The sequence below is a fragment of the Myotis yumanensis genome, unplaced genomic scaffold, assembly GCF_028538775.1.
Source record: "Myotis yumanensis isolate MYYU_CA2020_CCGP unplaced genomic scaffold, mMyoYum1.0.hap1 SCAF_10, whole genome shotgun sequence".
Taxonomy (NCBI): Eukaryota; Metazoa; Chordata; class Mammalia; order Chiroptera; family Vespertilionidae; genus Myotis; species Myotis yumanensis.
The window spans coordinates 56,352,471-56,372,433 of NW_027223761.1; the positions used below are offsets into that span (position 1 = coordinate 56,352,471).

The following is a 19,963-nucleotide window of genomic DNA, read 5'->3' on the forward strand; positions in this document are numbered from 1 at the left end:
TAGATTTCTCTTTGTATGCAAGTAACCTCATGAAATATTTAATGGCAATCTACATGGAAATATTTATATGGGTCTATTTTGGCACTACTACATTCCGTCATGCTAACAAAAAAACCTAGAAAGTCACCCTAGATGTCTTTTCTCCCATATGTAATCTAGCATCAAGTGCTGTTTTAGTCACTAAATACTTAAAAAAAAAATCTTTATCATGGAAAGTATTACAGTTGTCCCCCGCCATTGACCCCTTCCACCCACTCCCACCCCCTCCTCAGGCCTTCCCCACACTATTGTATGCTTTTCCAAATCCACCCACTTTTCTCCAGCTCTACCAACTGAATCCAGTCATGCTATCACCGCTTTCATCAGAATGACTGCAATAGTGCCATAACTCTCTATCATTACCCAGTCTTGTCCTTTGCCAATCCATTTTCCACAGGGCAGCAAGGGGACCTAAATCATGTTACATTCTTTCATGATTAAAACTATTTAGTGCATTTTCTCAGGGTAAAGACAAAAGTCCTGAATATGACCCTGAGTCTGGTCCTTGCTTACCCCTGCAGCTCTGCTATGCTGCACACTTCCATGTGTTTTCTCCAGGCAGAATAACCTTCCCATAATCATTCTGCCATGCCCTCTTCTGCCAAAGGGTTTCAGTACCTATTATTCCCTCTGCCTTGAATACTTTTTTTTTTTTTTTTTTACATTTTCTTCATCTAGTTAACTCAATTAATGTTTCATATCTCTATGCAGTAGACATTACCTTAACAAAATCTTCCATGACCTCCATGATTAGGTCAATTCTAATATGCACACTCATGGAACCACATGCCTCTATTTCAGAGCACTTATCACAACTGAAGGTTTTTATTTACTTTTTGATTATTTTCAAAATGTGAATCCTTACAAGTAGACTGCAGGTTCTGTGAAAGCAAGTCCTCTTATCTGTTAAATTTCCATGACTTGGCATTGTGCTTGGTACAGAGGAGGCACCAATAAATATTTGCTGAGTGAATGAACGGTCTATTTTATTGATCAATAAAGGGTTTTAGAAGTAGAAGTTATAGATGCACAGTGGATTGAATAAATTGAAGGATTTTTAACTATTTGCCCTAAGACCAAATGCTGTCTCCATTCACTTTCTAGTTATGTGGTCTTCGGTATCTGTAAGCCTCCAGTTACAACCTATGCAGAAACTACTGCAATTTCAAGTTTACAAGTTCAGAGAACCAGGGCTTAGTAACAAAAACCAGATAAACCATTTCTCCTATGTATTAGTTTTCTATTCTGAAAAAAAATGAAAGAGTTGGATTAATTATTCTCTAAGGGTCATTCTTTTTTAGAAATTTTATTTCAGAGAGGAAGACAGAGGGATAGAGAGATAGAAACATCAATGATGAAAGTGAATCATTGATCAGCCACTTCCTATATGCCCTGCAATGATGGTATCAAGCCTGCAACCTGAGCATGTGCCCTGACTGGGAATCGAACCATGACCTCCTGGTTCATAGGCCGACTGTCAACCACTGAACCATGCTGGCTGGGCTCTAAGGGTCATTCTTGATTATGATACCTAAAAGATTTCAAAATGACACTTTGGGCAGTTTAAGTTTACACACACACACACACACACACACACACACACACACACACACACACAAACGAATTCTTCATGGAATCAGACCTCAAGCAAGGTTTGGAGTTACCAATCTTCCTTCAGTTCCTAAGTCTTATCTCTGTCAGTATAATCCTTTAAAGTATGTGCAGTGGTTGCTGTGGAGTGCCATGAAGATTGCTCTTCAGGACCAAGGCGTTCATGCTCTCAGTTGCCAAGAGTGTTGACTGCTGACAACTCACAACTGAGCCCCTCTTCAGGAAGTTGCCTCAGCCAAAGGCGCTATGAAGCTGCCTCACTCTAGGTACTCAGCATCCATGAGAGCATCGTCCTTCAAATGTACATGTACAAAAGCTGACCCTCTTACTTCAAATGGGGACAACTCTGGAGGGTGAAGTGCCATTCCTCTGTAAGATTAAAAAAATGGTACATTTTGGATCAAGCATGAGTGATGCCAGTGGGCATTAGCGTGCTGCCAAAGTAGGCATTCCCATGTCATCTACCACTGTTAAATCAGCAATTCTCCCAGAGCTAACCCCTATGGTTGCATGGGGAGTTTCTTATGACCCAATGATAGAGGAAAAAAGCTAAGCTTGATTAATGGATGAGCTAGTTTATGGGTACAAGACAAAAGTGGGCTATTGCCAAACCACAGACCTTTTTCAGGATGGCCCTGAAAAATAGTGGTGAAAGAAAATCCTCCCAATAGGCAGAACTTTGGTGGATATCTGCTTTAGGTGGAAAGAAAAGTGGCCTGAGTAGAATATATATGGATTATTGAATAGTGTTGGATGACTGGTTAATTAGGGGCTACAAGGAAAAAAAGAGGTGGGGGAGAATTAGCAGCAACAAGGGGGTCTGGGGAAAAGTTATGTGTATGAAGCACCTATGCGGGTGGCCAAAGTGTGAAAAAAGCTTTGTGTTGCATATTATAGTTGGTCAGAGAGGATCCACCTCAGAGGAAGCACCAACCAACCACTTGACAGCAGCCAATCTTTGTCTGTGGCCACCCCATTGCTGGCAGAATGGGCTCAAGAAGAGAGTAGCTATTGGCGAATCATGGATCCCACGGCATGACTCTCATTCTCCAAGATTGATTTAGGTACTTGCACTGTCAAAGGTTCAACCTATAAGCAACAGAGACCAAGTTGAGTCCCCAATATGACAATATCACTCAAGGAGTCAAACTAGCCACTCAGTGGCATGTTGTCAGCATTGTACTCCTTCCACCTTGAAAGGGACAACAATTTATTTTGACAGATATCAACACGTATTCCATGTATGGACTTATTTTTCCTGCCCACAGGGCCTCAGCCAGCACCACTAAATGAAGGCTCACAGAACGTCTGGTTTACCAACATGGGATCCCACATACTGTTGCACCAGACCAAGGGATTCACTGATCAGCCAAAGAGGTATAGGAGTGGTCACATAGCCGTGAAATTCACTGGTCTATCACACACTACACATCCCAGAAGCTGCCAGCCTTACGGAGTAATGGGAGAGCATCTTGAAGGCACAACTATAGTATCAGCTTTGGAACAATGCCCTACAAGGATGAGATACTGTTGTCTAAGATTCAGTAAACATTTTTAATCATTGAAGTGTTGCTATGTCTCCAGTAGGTTGAATACATTCAACAACCAAGCAGTTCAGCAACCAGTCAGTGAAACTATTAGTGGTTCCACTTACCATCACTCCAAGTGTCTCACTTGTGTGTGTGTGTGTGTGTGTGTTGCGGGGGGGAGGGTATATTGTGCTTTCCATCATTATATACTTAGGTTTTGTGGCTCCAGATGTCTCAGCTTCCAAACATGAACACAGCAGGGGACAGAGCAAGTATCCCAATCACTTTCAGCTTTAGCTGTCACCCAGTCACTTTAGGCTTCTTGGGTGAAGAGATCATTGAGCAAGGAAAAGAACCACTATGCCCGCATGGATAATTGATCCAATTATCAGAATGAGAAAAGATGCCAATGCATCATGGCCATAACGATAGGGAAGAATATGACTGCTACTTGGGTGAATCACTGGAGTGTCTTTTGATACCTCCCTGCCCCATCATGACAGAAAATTAACAAGTGCATTAGCCATGGTTTACAAAGGACATGGTGACCTGGAGCTCAGAGTATTCCAGGATGAAGTTCTGGATCACAAGCCATCTAGAAAACTACAGGCAACAGTCCTTGCCAAGAGTGAGGGGCACCTAGACTAGGTAGCAGAAGAAGGGAGGATAACAATAGTATCAGGTAAGGACTCAATGTCAGCTTCAGAGATGAGTCCTATAGTATGTTCCACCACCTTTTCTTTCGTATGCTTCTTTGGAAAAAAGACCAATGAAAATCTCGGAACAGCTATTCCTAGTTTGAACTCAGTATATGAAGTAACTAGATCCAAACAGTACAGAGAGTAGACTGTGGTGGATACTAGGAGGCTGACTTGTCCAAGGCACTCCCCATCCTTAAGACCAATCTTCTGATGAAAAGGTAAAAAAGGGGACAACTGCTTCTAAAAGAGACAAGCCTGAAAATTTCTGTATCTCAAGAATCCTAAAGGATCAGAAAAAGTTCTCAGATGCAACTGTCTCATAATTCAGCTTCTCGTTCTGTCCAGTCCTGCTTTGTTCATCTTTCATAGATGTTGTTATAAAGAACACTCTTCAGTGAAGCTCATGCATTCAAATTGCATATTCTCAGTGTCTCTTTCCTGGACACTCAGCCTATGGTATTGTGTTATGTATCCAAAAGGAAATTCAGCTATTCTTCAGTATTTGGTGTTTATTTGATTTTATGGGGAACTGAGGTAATCTTGAAGATAACACTAAAGGTATTTTGGGACCATTTAACAGGATCAGAAAATGTATTACTCATTGAATTAAGATGTGTCAATAAGATATTATTGGCTAAATTGTGTCCCCCACCCCCATTTATATGTTGAAGTCTTAACCCCTCACTAACTAAGAATGTAACCACTGTATTTAGAGATAAGGTCTTTAAAGAGGGAATGAAGGTTAAGTGAGGTGATTAGTGGGGGAGGTAATCCAATAGGATTGGTCTCCTTATCTACACTAATAAAAGAGAAACATGGTAATTAGCATACGACCGCTACCCTTCCCATTGGCTAATCAGCATATCCTTATGCAAATTAACTGTCAGCCAAGATGGCGGCCGGCAGCCAGGCAGCTGGAAGCGAACATGAGGCTTGCTTGCTTCAGTGACTGCAGACTCCAACGTTCCCCGCCTGACTTGCCGGCCTCTGAGGTGCAACTCTAAGAAACTATGTTGCAAATATAGAAGCTAAACAAAACCACAGAAACCAGCTTTCAGCCAGCCGGGATCTCAGAGCTGGAGTTATACATTGTTTCGATTATAGAACGCAATCAGCAGCAGAAGCCTCAGAGCTAGAGCCAGAGCTAAAGCCTGCCCAGAATAAAAAAAAAAAGAAAAGAAAAAAAGGAGTGGTTGGGAGCTTCAGTCAACAACCGCCAGCCTGAAAGCAGCCCTCAGCCCCTCACCCAGACTGGCCAGGCACCCCAGTGGGGACCCCCACCCTGAAGGGTGTGTGACCAGCTGCAAACAGCCATCATCCCCTCATCCAGGCTGGCCAGGCATCCCAGTGGGGACCCCCACCCTGATCCAGGACACCCTTCAGGGCAAACCAGCCGGCCCTCAGGCCTCTATCCTTTATAGTAAAAGGGTAATATGCCTCCCAGCACCAGGATCAACGGAACCGCGAGGCCTCCTGGCACCAGATCAGCGTGACAGGGGGCAGCGCCCAAACCCCCTGATCACCCTGCAGCTCTGTATGTGACAGGGTGCGGCGCCCCAACCCCCCCCCCCCTCCCGCCCCACAGGCCCTGCTCTGTGTGTGACAGGGTAGAGCCATAACCACCCCATCGGCCCTGCACTGAGTGTGACAGTGGTGGCGCCCCAACCCCCTGATTGGCCCTGCTCTGTGGGTGATAGAGGGTGGCGCCCTAACTCCCCTATCAGCCCTACTCTGTGAGTGACAGGGGGGAGCTCCCCAACCCCCTGATGGACCCTGCTCTGTGCATGACAGCAGGGAGCTCCCCAACCCCCTGATGGGCCCTGCTCTGTGCATGACAGGGGGCAGCACCCCAACCCCCTGATTGGCCTTGCTCTGTGCGTGACAGGGTATGGAGCCCCAACCCCCCTGATGGGCCCTGCTCTGTGTGTGACAGGGGATGGCACCACAACCTCCCCATGGACCCTGCCTTGAGTGTGACAGGGGGCGGTGCCCCAACCCCCCAATCGGCCCCACCCTGAGCATGACTGAGGGTGGCATCACAACCTCCCAATCCGCCCTACTCTGTGCATGACAGGGGGTGGCACCCCAACTCCCCAATCAGCCCTGCTCTGAGCCCGACCAGGGGTTGCACCTAGGGATTGGGCGTGCCCTCTGCCACCCTGGAGCAGGCCTAAGCCAGCAGGTCGTTATCTCCTGAGGGGTCCCAGACTGCGAAAGGGCACAGGCCGGGCTGAGGGACCCCTCCCCCCCCCCCCCCCCCGAGTGCACAAATTTTTGTGCACCGGGCCTCTAGCAAAAAGAGATTAGGACATACACAGAGACACCAGAGGGGCAACCATGGGCAAAAGCAACAAGAATGAGGCACCTGCAAGCCAAGGAGAGAGGTCTCAGAGCAAATAAACTCTGCTGGCACCTTAATCTTGGACTTCCAGCCTCCATAACTGGGAGAAAATGCATTTCTGTTGTTTAAGCCACCCAGTTTGTGGTATTCTATTATGGCATCCCTAGTAAACTAAAACATAAGGATGTTTGAAATTAGGGGATTTCATATCATTTTTTAAATCACATATTTTCTCAAGATGGTCAACACAAAATGGAGAATTCAGTGAAAATCTTGTCATATTTAAACTATAAACCTTTGGTAGATGTCTGCAACCAGGAGAAATATTTGGATCCTCTTCACACATAACCCCTCCCCTGCCCTGTGTTGTATCCTCCCATGGCATAATCAAGATTCCTAAGGAAAATATGTAAAGTGAGAAAGAAATCTCTTCTCAGTCACAGTATTTCTTACTTATTTCATTATACTCTAAAGAATAAGAATTTCTTTTTTGTTTTTCAAGAAACTTATCACCTGCCAGGTCAGTGTGGCTCACTGGTTGAGCATCAATCCAGGAACCAGGAGGTCACTGATTTGATTCCCGGTCAGGGCACATGCCTGGGTGGTGGGCTCGATCCCCAGTGCTGGGCTTGCAGGAGGCAGCCAATCGATAATTTTCCTCTCCCTTTGATGTTTCCATCTCTCTATCTCTCTTACTCTCTCTTTAAAAATTAATAAAAAATATATTTTTTTTAAAAAGAAACTTATCACCTTGTGAAAAGATTACATACCTAAAGGATGGCATAGGGAAATATAGTATTTCCTTAAAACACCTAATTTTCAATCTGTGATCACAGTGGGACTATAGACAGGCAAGGCAAAGCCCACTCAGGAGTTTTTATTTTGAAATAAATGGCTGAGCAAAGGACAATAAAGATGTATCTACCTCTAAGGGCTCCTTGTGACACATGTAGTTTCTCATATCCTTGTTCTTTGCTTTTATCAGTGAGAAGTGGAATGGGTCAAATTATAATAATTAAAATAGTAATACAATAACCATTAGAGTACAATAATACATCTAACATTTATGAGCACTTATCAGGTGGGGGCTGAGTTCTTAATATCTTTATATGCATCACCTCATTGACCTTTGCAATAACTTGAATACACTTGTCAGCCCATTTGGGCTGCTATAATAAAATATCATAGACTGGGTGGCTTAAACAGCAAACATTTATTTCTCACAGTCAGAAGTATGAGAAGTCCAAGATCAAGGAGCCTGCAGAACTTTTTATCTAGTGAGGGGTTGCTTCCTGTTTTTCAAATTGCCTAAGCTTATCATGAGGGCTCCACTTTCATGATATAATCTAATATTAATCATGTCTCAAAGGCTTCACCTCCAAATACCAACATTTTAGGGACTTAGGGCTTCAAAATATGAATTTTCAGGGGACACAAGCATTCAGTCCATAATAATACCCATCTTAAGGAAACTAATAGTAAAAGCAGTTACGGACCTTGACCAAGGTCATACAATAAGCAAAAGGGCCTGATTTTAAGTCCAGAACTTATTCTCCATTGAGCTTACCTTTATATACAGAACATCAATAACCATCTTCTCTACATAGACCATCAGACAGGACCAGGACCATTGAATATTCCAATCTCAAAGAAATTCAAAGATGCTTCTGGCAGAAAAAGAAGCCCAGTATATAAAAGGAACTGAAAAATGTGAAAATTATTTTATCATCTCTAAAAGTTAGAAAGATTTAATGGACTGAACAGAAAAAGTGAATGAGTGACTCTACCTGACACTTTTGCTTTTTTCCTATTCTTTCATTTATTTAGTCCATAACTAAGGTGTGGGACTAGTCTATTTGCAAAGTTCTGCTTTTGACACTGGGGATGCACAAGTAAACAAGACAGACACAGCCCCCTGAATTCATGGGACTTTTGTTCTTATTATTTCTATACTTTTTCTGTTCTCTCCTAATCACCCTTTACCAAGGAGGAAATCAATTTGGCATAATTTAGGAGGCCTTGTCTACCTTGGATCAGAGGAATGCATATGTGGTCCACTTCCTTTTGTTTGCATAAAGCTCTTCCTCTCTTTTTATCTTTATTTTGCAATTTTGTTTTCATGTCTTATTTTTTTAAATATATTTTATTGATTTTTTACAGAGAGGAAGGGAGAGGGATAGAGAGCCAGAAACATCGATGAGAGAGAAACATCGATCAGCTGCCTCCTGCACACCCCACACCGGGGATGTGTCCACAACCAAGGTACATGCCCTTGACCAGAATTGAACCTGGGACCCTTCAGTCCACAGGCCAATGCTCTATCCACTGAGCCAAACCAGTTAGGTCTCATGTCTCATTTTTTCTTCTCATTTCTAGCATCAGAATACACTTAATACAAAATACATTATATCCAAGAGGTAGCAAACTTATTATAAGTACACTAGAGGCCCAGTGCACGGAATCGTGCGTGTGTAGGGTCCCTAGGTCTAGCCTATAATCAGAGCCATGTCCGCCGCTCCGTGATGCTGCCGCTGCCCCAGGAAGCTCTGCAATGCTGCTGCCGCCCCATGATGCTCCGGTAAGCTGCTCACTGCCACCCTGGGAAGCTCCGCAATGCTGATGCTGCCCCGTGAGTCCAGTCCCCAGTCTCACTCTGCTGCCACCAAACCCAGTCCCCATGGTTCTCCATTGGCCATTCAGCGATGGAAGCCTGCAGCCTGAAGGGAGGGACCGAGAGGTGGTCAATGCACCTCTTAGCGACTGGTTGATTGGTAGTTCTGGTCGTGACGCTTGGCCTTTTATTATTATAGATAAGAAACTGTAGCTATATATTCTATGTCAGATGTATAACACAACTACCACCCACACCCTAAAAGAAGTAGAATTTCTGGGGTTTATCTTCCACCTCTGTCCAGCATGGTTATTGGATGAGAATGCAAGTGGTTCTCTATCCTGGCTGAACATTAGAATCACCTGGGGACTTTTGCAGACACAACAGTGCTTGAGCTTCTCTCCTAGTGATTCTTACTTATTTGACCAAGTATGGGGTCTGGGGAGTGGTATTTTGTAAAATCTTAATGGTTTTAATGGTAACTAGAGTAGAGAACCACTGAACTGGATCATTTTTTAATACCCCTTGTGGCTTTCATATTCAGTTGCCTGTAAATATAACACTCATAAAAATAAGAGTATTACTGTGTTGAAGGCTCAAATTTCATCTCCGCACCCCTAATTCGGTTATCTTGCTCTTGTGGTGAGAATGTCCCATCAATATATTGAAGGTTTTGACATGAGTGAGGTGATATTGCCTAAATGTTTCTTAAATAGCACAGAGGGATTTTTCTTCATCCTTGCTGCCAATCCTCATGTACTATAATAGCCTTTCTCTCTGCCACCTATTAATCTATCTCCAATCCATCTTCCATACACTTGCCAAGAATGATTAATCTTTAAAATATCCAATCTGATTATATCACTCCCCATCAATAATTGCTATTTCCCTCAGTATCAAATACAGACTCCTAGGTTATGTTACACACAGAACTGGTTTTCTTTCTCATCTTAAGATATTCACATGCATATACTTTACATATTTCAGACTAATTAAACTAATAATAACCCATCTTTTATAGTGTTTACTATTCACCACCCACTTGTTAAAGGTTTTCACATATACTGGTATTAATTTATTGAAGCCTTACAACAACCTTGTGAGTTAGATACTGTTGTTCTCCATTTTACCCATAAAGAAACCAAGCCTCAGAGGAGTTCAGTAACTTCCTAAAGACACACAGCTAGAATTTTAAAGACTTTGAATTCAAACTCTTGACACTTGATACCAAATCCTGGGCTTGTTGATCACTACATACTATTACCTCCCTCACATATACCATCTAAGTTTACTCTATTTTGAATGCTCAGCTTTCACCAGATACTCAGATATTACTGGTATTTGTGATCCTTTGTATTCAACTGAAGTGTTACCTCTCCTAGAAGCAGTTTCTAAGTCTTCAAGCTTCCTCACTCTACATTTAGTGCCTCTCTTCTCCTATTCAGACATCTTGTTTTGATATCTCTAGCGTGGCATTTATTGAACTATAGTAATTTTTAATGTATCTTCCTCAAAGTGGAATGAAATCCAATCTGTGATATTTTTGGGTGAGGAAATGTGTCTTTTATTTTTGTACTGCTACCATCCACTACAATGGAAACTCAAGTCACCAACATGGCATGTTCTTTTAGGTGGGGTGGCCTTATAATATAACACCCAACCCAGGAAACTTTTCAGAGTAAAAGGGGCACTATTAACACTTGCCCAGGGATAACAGGCATAAACTTGGGTGTATGGCTGTCTTATTTTTAAAACTGCTTCCTCAAGTGATTTCTCCCATGTCTTAATATCAAATTTCCTCAGAAAGAATACACAAACCTATCTGCCTTTTAAAAAATCCTTTATTTTGCATGCAGAATTGTACAAATTCCCAGACATATGAATGCTTATAATTCTATGACATCTTTACTTTTGCATATAGCTTAGTTTAAATAAAAAAACTGGTTGCTCTCTCCCTAAAGGAGATGATATTTATTTAGTAGTGACAAATCATTGGCATTTAGGAAACGCTCATGAAATTGGTGATCTTATAGTAATTTAATTACTAATGTGGTATATAGATTGCAATGCTTGAGGATTAATGCATTACACCTTCTCTTAGTCCTGCTGGATGGGTTCCAAGGAGTAATTCTGCATCTCTCTGTATACCTCCTTTCTAGGTGCCTCAGGGGAACACTAGTGGATAACCTGATTGATTCTATGTTAGTCATTACCAAGATGATCACTTGTGCTTGACTATCTGGGGTTGACTCACAGTTCTGCTACCCATTATTTGTATGATCTTGGGGAAATTATTTAGTGTGCCTCAGCTTCCTCATCTATAGATTATTAGTAATACCTAAGTCATATAGTTATTGTGTTAATACCTAAAAATACTTAGATCCATGCCTGGCATGTATATATAAGTATATGGTAGATAAATAAATGGGCAGTGTCGCTGTGAATGTAAAGACCATGCACATGTGTGAGGCCCTTTTCCTTTCTCTATCACATGAGGGGGTACCCGTGGCTGAACCAACCAATTTGCCCATCCAAATTATTTTACTTCCCTTATATATGACACCTACACCCCTTATGTTTCCTTCTATATCTGGCTGAGAATGTTGGCTAATTCTTCAAATTTTTGTACCATGAGGTCTCCAGTGGGTGATACAACCCTGAGGTTTTGATTCAGGGTCAGGAATAAGGACTTTTAGGTCTCAAGGATCAGTGGTGCTCTGGGTCATGACCTAGTTAAAAAGACAAGGCACATTTCTTCTTTGTGTATAAGGAAGATCTTCAGGATTTGTTGGAGAGGAAAGGCATATGGCAGTATGGGATTTCAGCATTTGTTGTGCATTTAAACAAACATATATCCTTAAAATTGTACTCCTTTATTTAGCTGATAAGAGGAACCTGAAGAGCATCAAGTTGTGGTAGATCAAGACAGAAGGAAATAGCTTAACTGGGTACTACTTTCTGCTAGAATGTTGAGCAAAGGGAGAGTGTTTTCTTGATATGATCTAAAAGACTAAAGGAGAAAGGGAATACATTTCAGCATGAGATTTAGTGTTATTTAATGCTTTCTCTTTGTATCAGTCTCTTGTAGGCATCTCACCATTGGGGGGAGGGGAAGCAAAGAAACATGGTATAAAGACTAAAGGTTTCGAGGCATAAATATTGGATTTTAATCATCTCTCTGCCACTTAACATGTGACCTTTCAAATAATTTTCCCTTTTGAGCTTGTTTTAATCTCTAATTGTGTAAGACCATCTCCACCACAGGGATTTAGTGACTACAACATTAAACAATATGTGTAAAAGATCCTTCCACACATAGCCTCACACATTGCAGATGTTCAGGGTTGAGTAAATTATTTACCTTTTTTCTAAAGTTTTTTAAATGTTTTAATGGGAAAATCTACTCCTGTTATTTTAGGAGAGATAAAGACTGGCTTTACTGTGGGTCATATCTGGACACTTTAAAAATGTCACCTTTGATTCTCCAGGTTGCTGCATCCAGGACATAGCAGCAACCTCAGCCTTAAACTTTCTTGTTTCTACTCTTACCGCAGAAACACTGGCAGGTGGGGAGAGGGTTTGGCCACCCCTGGCCAGCCTTGAGCCAGGCACCACCATTGTAAGGAAACTCCATCAGAAATTCAACTGGTTAAAAAAAACATGACTTGGGCCCAACCGGTGTGGCTCAGTGGTTGAGCATCAACCTATGAACCAGGAGGTCAAGGTTCAATTCCAGGTCAGGGCACATGCCCAGGCTGTGAACTCGGTTCCCAGTGTGGGGCATGCAGGAGGCATCCGATCAATGATTCTCTCTCATTATTGATGTTTCTATCTTCCTCCGCTTCTCACTTCCTCTCTGAAATCAATAAAAATATATTTAAACAACAACAACAAAACCTCACCTGGTTTACCACCCATAAGATCACATTTGCTTATTAAAAACAAAAAGTATTTATTAAGATCCTGATATGAACTAGATACAATGGGAGGAACTACGTTATGGAAATGAATGATAGAACACACTTGCTCTCCAAAGGTCTAATGGGAGAGGCAAGTAAACAGAAAACTATCATGCTGTATTTTATCAATTCCAGTTTCCACAATTTTTTTATTTTTACATTTATGTGTGACATATCTGACATTTGATGACATCTTCTACATGATGAAAATGGTATGTACTATTTTGGACAAAATTCTAGTGTGTTTTGGGGATGAAAGGAGAGAGTAGACATCAGACAAAGCTTCGCAAGGAGAGGTGCTTAGTGATCTCTCAGTGAGTGGACCAAGGAAGGAGGACAGTGGCAAGGAAGGGAGTACAAAGACACAACAGATAAGTGACCATGTGCATCATTCTATGTAGTAATAGCATGGAAGGGGCAGGGAAGATAAAGTAGTGATGGGCCATGAGACTAAAGGGTTAGTTAGAGGTCAGGTCATGTAGAGCCAAGTTAAGTGACTTGGACTTTACCTAATGAGCAATAAGGAATCCTCACAGGATCTGGCAAGCCTGGGTTTACAATACTGACAGATTCCCTGGACTAATGACACTGGAGAAAGTAGGCAGTGACAGTGAGGACCAGAATAAGGGAGGGATTTTGGACATGGAACCCAAATCCAGCTTTCTGCAATGAAGTACCAAAGCAAGTCTCTGGAAAAGAGGCCGCCTCAGTGTCATCCTATCTGGTCAGAGCAGAAACCATGGTGCCCTGGCATGAACCTGCAGCACTGGGTGGCTAGGCTGTTCCCTTGAACTCACCCAAAGTCAACAAAATTGTATTTCCATGGCCAATTCCAGGAGACACATATCAACAGACACAAAGTCGACAAAATCGTATTTTCATGACCATTTCCAGGCAAACATGTACTCCTGGAATCATCCCCATGTGCCCTGGGGGGGAATTTAGCCGGGATTTGAATGTGTGAATGCTCCATTATAGCTGTGCATCTGAAAATCTCTGTCTTTACAAACACGCACTGAACAAATGGAATCTGTTCTCAGTAGGAAACAACTGTGCTATGGGGTTGGCACCGAAAGCAGGTAACAGCTCTGCTGCCTACCAAGCTGCCTCTTCGAGCTTCTTGCTAAAAGCCCTCTTGGTTCTTCCTCCTCCACAAACCAGAGGGAGAGGCTGCGTATTTGCATTCACAAATTCAATTGTTTCAAATTAAACTGCCCCAGGAGCTGCATTACCTCAGCTAATGTTTCTCAGTGGTGCTGTGGCACTCTGCAATCAAGTGCTTTCAGCAAGAGTCCCTCAAGACAGGCATGTTCCTTCATCTGTTCCAACATGAAGCAAAGTTGCAGTCATGTTCACTATAGAAAAGGTTTTGTTTGGTTTCAAAAAATGGTGGGTAGGACGAACATATTGGCAACAAAATAGAAAAATAAAACACGTCTAGAAAAGAATAGTTTCCAAGGGGAAGGGACAGGAACCTCCAGTTGGTGATGGCCACGTGAGCCTGGAGCTGAACCTGGGGAGGCTGCTGTGCCACTGCAGGGTGATGACAACAGAGAAGCAGGATGGAGGAGCGGCATTTGGAGAAGAACTTGGGAGCCCTCGGGGACTTGCTGCAGGCCCTGAAAGCCCAGCAAACCTGCCTCTGAGGTGATCAGTGAATATTACCACACAGCTGACCCCCTCAGAGAAGGCACCCACCAACAAGTTCCTGGTCCCCATACACGTGCCAACCTCAGCCAGGGAGCATGTGCCGGCTGCCAACATGGTATGTATGTAGTTGTGGGTGTGGTAGTCCAGCAGGATGCAGAGTGTGAGCTGCTAGGCACGGACTCTGCTGGACTGAAGAAGAGAAAGGGGTAGCAGAGGCCAGAGGATGAGAAGCAGTCAGCAACTGAGCTAGACCTCATCCTGCAACAGCACCAGAACCTCCAGGAGAGGCTGGCCGAGAAACACAAGGCCTGGCCTGGAGCCTTAAGACCAATACACTGGCTGTCCAGAGTGTCATCAAGAAGGACAAGCAGGCCCTATCACTCAAGATGGCCCACCAGAACCTGGAGAATCTGCGACAGAATCAGAACAGCTAAAGCAGCACTCACAGGAACCAGTCAACTGGCTGCTTCATTTTCATCAGCATGATTCTCGTCACCCCTATCATGCCCAAACTCAAATAAAGACCTGGACTGGCCAAAAATAAGTTTCCAGAACACCCTTACAAGAGCCCCTTTTATTTTTAGTGTCAGGCAGAACCTTGCTGAGCTGGTGAGCATTTTGCCCACCAGCATTTGGCCCTAACTTGCAAGCCTGAACCCAAGAAATGCAATGATAGTAGGACAAGGATTCCCACCAAGCAGGGTTAAATCATGGCTCTGCCACTTACCACTTGGAGCATGTTAGACAAACCACTTAAAGTTTCTCAGAACTCATGTTCTTCACCCTCACAGAATAAGTGTGGATGAGAATATGCCATGCACTTATACATTTCTTGGGCTTCTGGTTCCATTTATTAATTAAAAAAATATAATTGAAACCTATTATACATGGCAGGTAGGTCTGTGTTAAGTATGTGAGAGTGTGTGTATGTATGTGAGAGTGTGTGTATGTGTTTGAGTGTGTATGAGTGTGTTTTTGAGTGTGTGTGTGAGTGTGTGTAAGAGTGTGTGTGGAGAGTAGTATTGAAAAAGAAGTGGCATTCCAAATAGAAGGACCAGGATATGAAAAGTCCCTGTAACTAGAAAGATTGCAAGCTTGAGCATTGGAAAAAGTCCATGTCACAGAAGCACTGAATATGGAGTTAGAAAATTACTTATTAAGGATGCCATCATTTAAGCCCAGTGTATTTGTCTGTGTCACTAGAGGGAACAGATTGGACACTTAGATTAGAATAATTAGGAAAATTTAAGGAAGATTAATAAAGGGACTGTTTATGAAGGTATAGGCAGGATGCAATGAAATCACTAGGGATTGTTGAGTCCCCATAGTAACAGTGGGGCCTAGTTAATAGCCTAAAGCAAAGGGGCAAGAGGTATGAGGAGCAGTGACTTTACAGAGACCCAATGATAGGGCTGAGGAAAGAGGACCATGAGAGTAGACTTGGGAGAGAATGCAGCCAGTTCAAGTAACCTCACTGGGAAGGAAGTCTCCAGAAAAATAAATAACCTGACCTCACTTTCCTTCCTCCCTCCAACTTCTGGTTGGCGGAATCCTACTGCATTCACAGGCAAAGGAGCCCACTGATGATGCCCACGTGTGTCAGCTCACAGGGCACTGTATTGGCAGGGGAGAGATGACTGTGGGTCTGGAGTGGCAAGTGGAAGGGGCATTCCCTATAAAGGAATGTGCCTTTATTCTAATGGCGATGGAAGCCTCCAGCCTTAGAATTCTCTGCCTTATGGTTCCCACACTGGCTTCAGCTCACAGGCTTTGGATTCCGATGGCTTGAGTTCACAACCTGGAGCTACACTTGTTAGCTCTATGACCATGAGCCAGGTATTTAATTTCTAGAATTCTTCATCTGTAAAATGGGAATAATAATAGTAACTTCTGATTAGGACTATTGAAAGGATTAAATGCAACGCATTTAAAGCACTTAGAACAGTGTCTGGCAAAGAGTAGGAGTTAAAAAATGTTAATCTCTTGATTCATATTGACATTTCAAAAGGTGGAAAATCAGAGTTTAATGCAGTGGTTCTCAACCTTCTGGCCCTTTAAATACAGTTCCTCATGTTGTGACCCAACCATAAAATTATTTTCGTTGCTACTTCATAACTGTAATGTTGCTACTGTTATGAGTCGTAATGTAAATATCTGATATGCAGGATGGTCTTTGACTTAGGCGACCCCTGTGAAAGGGTTGTTCGACCGCCAAAGGGGTCTCGACCCACAGGTTGAGAACCGCTGGTTTAGAGACCTTTTCAAAAAAAAAAAAAAAGAAAAGAAAGAAAGAAAACTCAGTGTCAGAACTGTAGGAGAGAGATTACACTGCAACACATCAACTCTCAGAATGGTAGTCTACACTTTCCCTAATCACCCCATCCTCCAAGATTGTACAATTTCTTGAGGGAAAGGATTATGTGCTATTTATTTTGCATCCAAGAACTCATCATAGCACCCAGCTTTTGCTCCTCAATGTTTGATGAATGACTATTCAAAGCACTGTGACAGAAAGTACAGAAGTAATTACTGGAGGAGAAAGGAGAGCTTCCCATGTAAGCCTAAAATCCTTATCTCTGTCCTGAATAAATAATTCTTTAAATAACAAGATGTAATGTGGCTTCTTCAAGAAGGCACTGAGCTTTAGTAAAAATTGCAAACAATTGACATATTGTATGACTGCTCTGAGGCCCATGACTTTGGTTGAAATATCTGAGTCACCATTTCCTAAGCTCTACCCTCCCCCATCACATGTATATATTGGAAGTAGAGATAATCTGTAGCTTGTAGGAAATCATGAGAGCTAATATTCTCTGCAGTCTATGGTTTTTGTTATTGTAGAGGAATGATGCTTTATTCAATGTATTTCTGGAGTTTTATTCATTTCACCTGGCATTGAGCACTGGGGCAGCTTTGAGTTTCTCTGGGAAAATTGAGGCTGAACATGTATAATCAGAAGTGTGATCTTAATGTCTTACTTGCATAGGAGGAAGAACAGGAGTCTTAAATGACAACATAGATAAGTTAGTCATTTTAGGGTTAGAATGGTCTTTGAATAAGTCCTGTTCATCATTTGATGTCCATAAATTCATAAGAAAAATAGAGTAGGAGTCAGAAGACCTATCATAGACACTTGTTTGGACAGGGTAATTTCACTAAATTATAAAATTAAAATAATAACTTGCCTTGCCATGATCTTGGGAACATCGTTAAATCAGACGTAATTTTATTTGTGCTGTGAATGATATGAAGAGCAATGCAAAACCTAAAAGTTATTACCTTTCTGTTTCTAAAACTTGACATTTATACATTTTTTCCCTATTTGGTGTCTTTGAGGTTTGTTTCTTCTACTTGTTCAAGTTTTGCAGTTATCCCTGAGTATAGAAAGGCCCTACTGTATAAAAAAGGAAAGCTTGACTTCAATTCCCTTCTAGATTTGGGCAGATCCCCACAGGTTATAGAAAAATTTGTAGAAACAGTTTTTAATTGCATCCCACAAAGCATTTGCCATCCTGTAGCTCAAATTCACTTTGAACATTTGATCATATTTACTAAGTATGCACTAATAGACAGGTGCTATGTTAGCCAAATGGTTTCTAAATAATTAAAATATCCTATTCCCCAGGGGGAGTTAACGGTTTATTACAGTGTAGTGCAGTAATTAAGAATGATAGCTTTGGATATGCATGTTGATCCTCTCTCTCCAAGCCTCCATTTTTTTTCCATGTGTAAAATAGGGATAATGATTATATCTACCACTTGAAAATGCTGTGAAGATGAAATAGGTTGATGATTATAAAGCTTTCGGCACAGTGTCTGTCACATAGTAAGTGCTCAACTAATGATATCTATTTTGATTTTTTTTTAGGAAAGGCACATACAGAAATGGATATTATCACATGTGCTACACAGTGACAGAACAGAGGCAGTGTGCTTATCCAGAGAATATTTACCCATCTTTTACTGTTGTGGGATACAGATACTTCTCGCTGTATACCCAAAGATTATAATGTCAGAGACATGAAGGTGATGTTATAGATGTTCAATGGAAGGAAGAAAAGTAATATTTTTTTCCAGTAGGGAAGTATGCAACTCCATCTCTGCATGCATGTACAAGTTGGCTCAAGCACTTAGGGCCATCTTTGGAAATTTAGATTCATTTGGGGGCCTAAGTGGTTAAAATGCTACAGGAGAAAAATACTGCCAATGATTGCTAAAAGTCCTCCAAATTGTTGATGGCTGTCCCAGAACTTAAGAAAATAGATTCTTTTCTTCCAGTTGAAAACAGTACTTTTTTTTCTAATATAATACAGGAACAAGATTGACACTGAAATTTTAAGATTTATGAATCTTATGAGCTAAAATTAACTTCTCAAAATTTTTTAAAATTTTAGATAGGGGGATTTCTTTGTGTGATGAACATGGATCTTAGTTTTCACTTCTTTCAATTGTGGCTGCTAATTTGATATAGATGTAAGGGTTTTGTTTTGTAGTTTCTGCGAACTAGTGAAGGAGTGGCCTAGAGAATAAGCTTTGTGGATATTTGGAAGGTGGAAAACCACCATGGGCCACATGGGGACTGTGGAAGGTTTTCTAAAGGATGCAGGCCTCGAGCTGGTTTCTTAGGGATGAAGAGAACAATGGTGGTTAAAAGAGGAGGTTTCTCAAAGCACTGGAAAGGTATGCCTAACGTTAGGCATGCAAGGAGGGGCCAGAGAGGGGGTGTCAGCTCTCAGGTAAGTTTCCAAATACAGCATCCACACCTCTGCCTTTGGGAGTAGCATTTATCCTTGATAACAGCAGAGGGAAATTATGTTTGATGGAGACATTCTGGGAAACAGTGATACAAATTTGGAGCATGCCCTGTAGCTCATATGTATGGCTATACAGCATTGCATTGTCTGGCTACGGTCCATTCTTTGAGACATAGTTGCAACGTGATTATTATCGAGTTAGTAATGAATTTGTCTCTGCTATTTGCAATTTCATCTACAATCATTTCATTAAGCTCTAAACCCTGTGAAATGGAGCTTCCTGCACATAAGAATGAGTGTGGACGCATGCTTCCTATTGATGCATATTGAGGGCATCTATTGTATAGTTGTATTTAAATCTCTAAAGATGTAACTATTTTCTTCTTCCTGGGTCCAGTCAAGGTGAAAAATTACAAATGAGACTGTAAATGCCACAAATTCTGCATGGAAGAAAGAGCCTACATACAGGCCTCAGGGACTCCTTTGCCTAATTTTTCTTCAAAATTACAAGTTTCTTTTTTGAAAAGGACTATTTGGGAGAACTGTTGGCCCCAAGGTATTTTTGTATGCATAGAGCACTTGGAGAGACTCAAAAGTGGGCAAAAGAATTAACATTTATGAAATGCTTGCAAATATACTGGGCCTTCATACACATTTCACCTTCATAACAATCTTCTAAAAAGGCAGAACAATGTCTCATAGATTAAAGGCATCATGGGGGTGGTCATTGTTGTCTGTTTTGTCTCCCAAGTGCTTAAAATAGTACCT

The 19,963-nt window shown here is 41.9% G+C and overlaps 1 protein-coding gene and 1 pseudogene across 3 annotated transcripts in view; one reads left to right on the plus strand and one right to left on the minus strand.

The window, feature by feature from the left end:
* The window catches only part of GRM5 (glutamate metabotropic receptor 5), a 443,750-nt gene that overhangs the window by 171,648 nt on the left and 252,139 nt on the right, over positions 1–19,963 (minus strand). The window lies entirely within an intron of this gene.
* LOC139017629 (vesicle transport protein USE1 pseudogene) lies at positions 3,705–14,962 on the plus strand (annotated as a pseudogene).